Here is a 6487-nt window from a genome sequence, read left to right on the forward strand (position 1 = left end):
TGAAAAAGAGAGAAAAAAAACCGGTCTGGCGGGTCGACCCGCCAGTCACGAAATTTTCGTGTCTTAATCGGGTAGACCCGATTACGACCCGAACCCAATTAGCCCAAACTCAATACCTGTTTTTTCGTGTCGTGTTCGTGTCGGGTTCGCGGGTCGTGTCAAAATTGCCGGCCCTACCCGTACTATCGAGAAACACTACCTTCTTCCTAGTTAATAGCTTTGCCAAAACAACGCCAAAACTGTAAACGTCACTTTTTCCTGTAAGTTGGCCAGTGGGCATGTATTCTGGGTCCAAATACCCGAAAGTTCCTTGCACCAAAGTGGTTACTTGTGTTTGATCAAGAGAAATCAATCTAGAAGCTCCAAAATCAGCCACTTTTGCTGTGTAGTTATCATCTAAGAGTATATTTGTAGTTTTCACATCTCTGTGAAAAATTGGTATAGAAGTTTCAGAATGTAAGTATACAAGGGCTATTGTAGTTTCTGCTGCTATCTTTAGACGCATTTCCCATGAAAGTGAGGATGAGCGACTTTTGTCATGAATATGGTCGAAAAGAGTCCTGTTTGTGATGAATTCATAAACTAATAAGGGCACTTCCGTTTGAAGACAACAACCTAAGAACTTAACCACATTCCTATGATTGATTTGGGTAAGCACAAACACCTCATTTACGAATTGCTTAATCTGGCTATGATCACAAATTTTGGACTTCTTGATAGCAACCACTTTGTTGCATGATAATACTCCTTTATAAACAGTTCCATTACCTCCTTGGCCAAGAACCCTACTCTCGTCATAGCTGTTAGTGGCTCGTTTAAGCTCTTCTGCGCTAAATATTTTTGCTGTCTCTACAGTCCTGCTGCAATTCGAGAGTTGTTGTTGTAACATTAAGCCTCCATTTTGTTGGAAGAATTTCTTCTCGAGCTTGATGAGCTTTCTTCTTTTAAGTCCCCAATTTATCCAAGAACCTCCCACAAGTAGACTTAAAAGGCTTATGCTAATACCTACACAAGTTCAAAAAACCATTTCGACCAAATTAAGTAGAATGTGTCATAATATTACCTCTGTCTTCGTTACCAATTTAAATGAAATGCTTAATTTTTTTATTTTTTATTTTTTCTAAAAAAAGTTACATAAAATACAAAAGTGAACCATGTTTTGCATTTACTTTCTTTTGTCGAAACTTTGAGAGGCCAAAAACATATAGGAAATTATAACACAATCCTTATATACTTACCCATTAATGCAATAACCATTCTTTTATTAGCGCTGTCTTTACTACGTATACGACAATCATCACCTTCAGACCCCTTGGGACAACGACATTTGAAACTCCCCTCAGTGTTGAAGCATTTTTTTCTGTTGCTGCAGCGGTTTGAATTTTTGTACTCATCAATATCTGAAAGCACAGTGCATTAGCAATACAACCAACTTTTAATATTTTTGTGCAAATGAAAAATCGGCCCTCTAGGCTCTAACCTCAGCCTAAAATAAAAAAATAAGTAAATAAAGAGAAACTTCATTTTAAGGCCATCTAACTTTCATCTTTTTTGCAATTAATTTTTAAAATAAAAAAACTCTCAATTTAATATATTAAATTTTAAAAGATTTGGAATGTCATTCATCCCGTTATGATTTAGGGTTAACTTTGTAATTTTATAAATTTTACAATGGTATAAATGTCATTTTACCAATTTGCCCTAATGAGAGGGATGATATTCCAAACTTTTTCATGTTTGATACATTAATTGAAAGTCTTTGAACTTCAAAAAAGAAAAAAAAAAGAAAAAGAAAAAAAAAGGGGAATATGTGGCTACCTTGGCAACCAAAAATCGGGAAGTATGGGTTTCCTTTATAACCTTGGAGCACTTGCAAGCATACCCAGGACCATTTTTCGAATCGTCGCAATAGCTATGCTTTGCCTTACATGAATAGCTTGTCAAATTTTTCCGAGCATCTAGGCATGTCTGATTCCCGACAGAAAAATCAAGCACCACAGGAATTGTGTGTCTTTTCTGCAAATCTATGAGATCCAAGGAGGAAAAGTTGAATGCTTTTTCTTCCCCTATAAAACCGAAGCTACATGTACTGAAGTTGCCGGCAACAGAGTGAGTGTTCAAGATCCCAACATTGACAGTAAAACTAGTAATCTGTTCTGGGATAATACTCTTGCAACAGCCGATGCCCTTGCAACAGCCGTTGACAACACTGTCAATACTATCACAGAGTGACAAGCATCCAGTGGAGTATTTCTTATGTGCGTCTGTAGCATTAAGATACGCGAAAGTGTCACAGCCGACTGCTGTTAACTTGTTCTTCTCATGTGAGATGGGAAAATTCAACTCCGTGAATTCCAAATAGTTATCGGCATCGGTGGTGTTGCAGTTGTAATCAGTGGCTATGGGGATTGAGACTCGCAGTTCATTACTGTCCATTAATATGTTGAGGACCGTTAGATTACTGGGGCTCAGAAATGGTGTTGAGTTGTTGCAAGTGATGAGAAAAGATGGATTAAGGTAACAGCCTTCGCTTGTTCCAAATGGGTAGGTGATATTAAGAGATCCACATGTTGTGATGCAGCTTGAATTGGGTTCTGATGCTGCTGCTGCTATTGCTGCTAGAATTATGGCCCCAAGTAGCACTCTTTGTAGTAAAGCCATTGCTTGCCTTTTCTGTGTCCTTCTACTCTTTGTAATATTTAGTCTATTATTTAAGAGCTGGAAAAGCATTTCTAAAGACCTTATAATTATATTCTTTTGCGTAGAGAACCCTGAGAATGAATAGTCAAAATAGCTACCGAAAAAGTAAAAAATTTTAAATTAGTTATTATTTTTTTAAAAATACATTTTGATAGATTTTCTATTCTACTCTCAATTTTCTTCTTTAAATAATCATTTATGTGAAAGAGAGTGAAAGAAAGAAAGGGAGAGAGAGAGAAAATAATTTTAAAAAAATTTGTAGTGAAAATAGGGAATAGGCAGAAGAGCCTATTTACAGTTCACATTATAAAATAAAAAAATAAAAAAAATAATTGTTACGGTACGGTAGATGCTCTGCTAGTCAAATTGTGGTCTTGCAGACTTTCAGTTTTGATCAACAAGTATTATTTCTTTATTTTTTATTTTTTATTTTTTAAATTTGGAAACTTCATTTACGCTCCCTAAAGTACAATTTTTTCAATTATAATCTTGAAGTTTAAAAATTTTTAATGTCAATATCTAATGTTTTAGTCCCTTTTAATTTCACCATTTTTTTGTTAAAATGCCCAAAATGCCCCCATTTGTTTTTTTTTTTTTTTTTTTTAAATGAAAATTCAAAAATACCTTGAACTCACCCACGGCTTGGCCAATATTGGTCTATGCTGACCCACAACAATGTCGTGGTTCATCAAAATTTTTACATTAAAAAAAAAAATGGGGGCATTTTGGGCTATCAACCAAAAAAAACTGTGGTGGAACTAAGAAGCTAAAACATTACAAATTCTGAAACTTTTAAGTTATGATTGCAAAACTACTTAATACGTCAGGAGAGTCTAATAAGTGACGTTTCCCCCCCCCCCCCTCCTTTTTTTTTTCTTTGAGAAGCATGGCAGATGAAAAACAATAACAATATCTCCGATTCTCCCTAGCACGTTTCATAGTTCAATTATATAGGATTGATATATAGATTATATCTACTTTGCTAGATAATTTACATATTCTGACCCATGTGTATACACGTTTTATTTTTCATCATTTGCATTTCATACAGTTCTCATAACTCGTTTAATTAGGTTTCTCTCTGAATTTGGCTTAAAGAAAAAATATGCCCAGAATTCCCAAAAGATGGTGATATAGCAAACGAGAACACAATTAAAGAATGTATTGCAGATATAATTAAAACATGGAGATGTAGATGCTTACCTTTCTTGGCCTGCAGTGTTCAATATCTGATCCATGATGAGCAAATTCAACTCCTGTGGTGAGCTTTGAAAATCTTGAAAGAAGATTTGATTTCCCAATTCCCAGAGTCTCCGGCCAATAAGAACAGCCTTGAGCAGTTAATCACACTCTTCATCAATTGAAATCAGCCATGGGCTATTTCTTTTACACTCAATCTCTCCCAAGAAAGGGAAAAAAAAAAAAAACAAAAAAAGGAGAATTTTGCAGGAGAAAACAAACTATAAGAATTCGTTCAAAAAGATAACTAGAAAAGAGAAAGTATTGAGGCATGGTGGTAAGTCATGGTCTAATTATATTTATACAAGTTTCAAACCGTGCACCATTGTCTCTTGAGGGTATTGAGGGTTTACATGCATTTGAAAACATTGATAAAGACACATCATGGATGGCTCTTGAAGTTGTCAAGAATGGGTGTCATCAACGAACTAGGAAAATCCACGTGGAAATAATCCAGTTAAAGGATAGATAACTTGTAACGCTGCATATGTTCTTCCAATTGATTTATATTAATTTCAATTCAACTGCTTTAATTAATTTAAGAGTTCCCTTGGCATTGCTTTTTGAGGGTATTGAGTGCTTACATCTCAAACATTGATAAAGGCATCAATTTATAATTTATTTATTTCTATTATTTTTATGAATGAATTTTTATTGACAACAAATCAAAGAATTACAAAACTCTCTAGCCAACAAGCTGGATAACCAGATAGGGCCGGCAATTTGGACACGACCCGCGAATCCGACACGAACACGACACGAAGTTAGCAGGTAATGGGTTTGGGCTTATCGGGTTCGGGTCTTAATCGGGTCTACCCGATTAAGACCCGGATAAATTCGTGTCTGGCGGGTCGACCCGGCGGGTCCGCGGGTCGACCCGCCAGACACGTTTAAGTTAACGGGTCTGGCGGGTCGGCGGGTCTCGGGTGACCCGCCAGACCCGTTAACTTTTTTTTAAAAAAAAAAAAAAAGAAAAGAAAGGTAAAAAGTAAAAACCCCAACCCAAGGCCCAAGCTGCCAAGCATAAGCCCAACCCGGTTAGAAACTTAGAACTATGAAGTAAGAAGTGAGAACTAAGAATAAGTGATTCAGTGAATAAAAAACTAACAAGTAACAAGTGAAAGTGAAACCCTAAACAGCTAAACACGACTTCTCCAGTTCTCCCTCTCAGACACTCACGCAGCCGCTCAGTCGCTCACCCTCACAGCCACGACTCACGGCCTCACGAGCCCACTACGGTACTACCCCACCAATCACCAGCTGCCAGCCGCCACTCCCCCCACCGGCGACGCCTCTCTCTCCCCTCTCCCACTCCCTCTCGGCTCCCCTGCATCCACCAGCTCCCCCCACCCAAACCGGCGACCGGAGTCACCATTCACCGGGCTGTCTCTCCTCTCTCCCTCTCCAGCTGTCCCTCTCCCTCCCTCCAGTATGGCGGTATGTCTCATTGTCTCTAATAGACTAATTCTCTCTATGTCTTGCTTTGATTTTATTATTATTACTATTTTTTTTAGATTTTACTGATTGTTATTTTTTTTTTCATTTTGTGTGTGTACTGATAATGTATGAATGTATGATTTTTAGATTTTTCTGGTTGTAAATACTCATAATGTATGATTTGTAATTCGGTTATGAGGTTTTTGAAGATTTTTTCACACCTTCATGATCTCCATCTTGCACGCACATACATGGAAAGAATAGATAGAGAAGAGATATGGATTTCCATCCTTTTTTCTGCAGAGAAATATAGTACAAAGAATTGTAGATTTGATTTTAAAGAGGCGAAATACATAGTAAGGCAAAAATCAATTGTTTCAAAAAGTTGGAGAGATGCACTGATGCAGGCATGCAGTTGGATTTTCGTAGATATATATATTTCAACTATTTTTTGGGTGTTCATGTCATCTCTGTTTCTATGCTTCTCTCTGACAAAGAGTTTTTTTTTTCATTATAATTTTATTACTACTACTTCTCAGTACCAAACACATTCGTGTACCAAAATTTGTGTCGGTTACTGGGTCTCTGTGCATTTCTGCTAGAGTAGTAGAAACTGATTTTTGTGATTGTTATTTGTTGTTCCCTGTGCCTGTGTGTGTGGTGATTGCTGTTGGGTTTTATGTTTTGTAAAATAGTCCCTACTTTAAGATTGTTTTGGAAATGGATTTTGAGTTTCTGTCTTTTGGGTTTCAAGAATCCTTTTGCAAGTTTGGCTCTGCTGTTACTTTTCGAGGAAGTCACTTGGGTGCAATTTTTTCTAGTTTGCTTAAGTAATTATAGCTCCTTTTTCTTTCCAGATAAGAGATATATATGCTTTTGAAATACCTGTCCATATTTTGTTATGTGTGTAGAGGACTAATGAAGAAATTATTCAAGATGCATTCGAGTCATTCGAAATTGACGAAGATGTTGTTGAAGTAAATTCACTAGGAGATGACTCGGTTTCTATGGGGAATAAGAAAAAGGGAAAGAAGCGTAGGAAGACCTCAGATGTTTGGCAATATTATGACATTGTTCCTAATACTGATCCAAATGACCCAGAGGTATGGGC

At 36.8% G+C, this 6487-nt stretch overlaps 1 pseudogene; it reads right to left on the reverse strand.

Moving 5' to 3' along the window:
• Window positions 1-2661, reverse strand: part of LOC132185386 (putative wall-associated receptor kinase-like 16) — a 4644-nt pseudogene extending 1983 nt beyond the window's left edge.
• Window positions 2662-6487: the final 3826 nt, after the last annotated feature.

This window comes from Corylus avellana, chromosome ca6 (genome assembly GCF_901000735.1).
Source record: "Corylus avellana chromosome ca6, CavTom2PMs-1.0".
In the NCBI taxonomy this organism is placed as follows: Eukaryota; Viridiplantae; Streptophyta; class Magnoliopsida; order Fagales; family Betulaceae; genus Corylus; species Corylus avellana.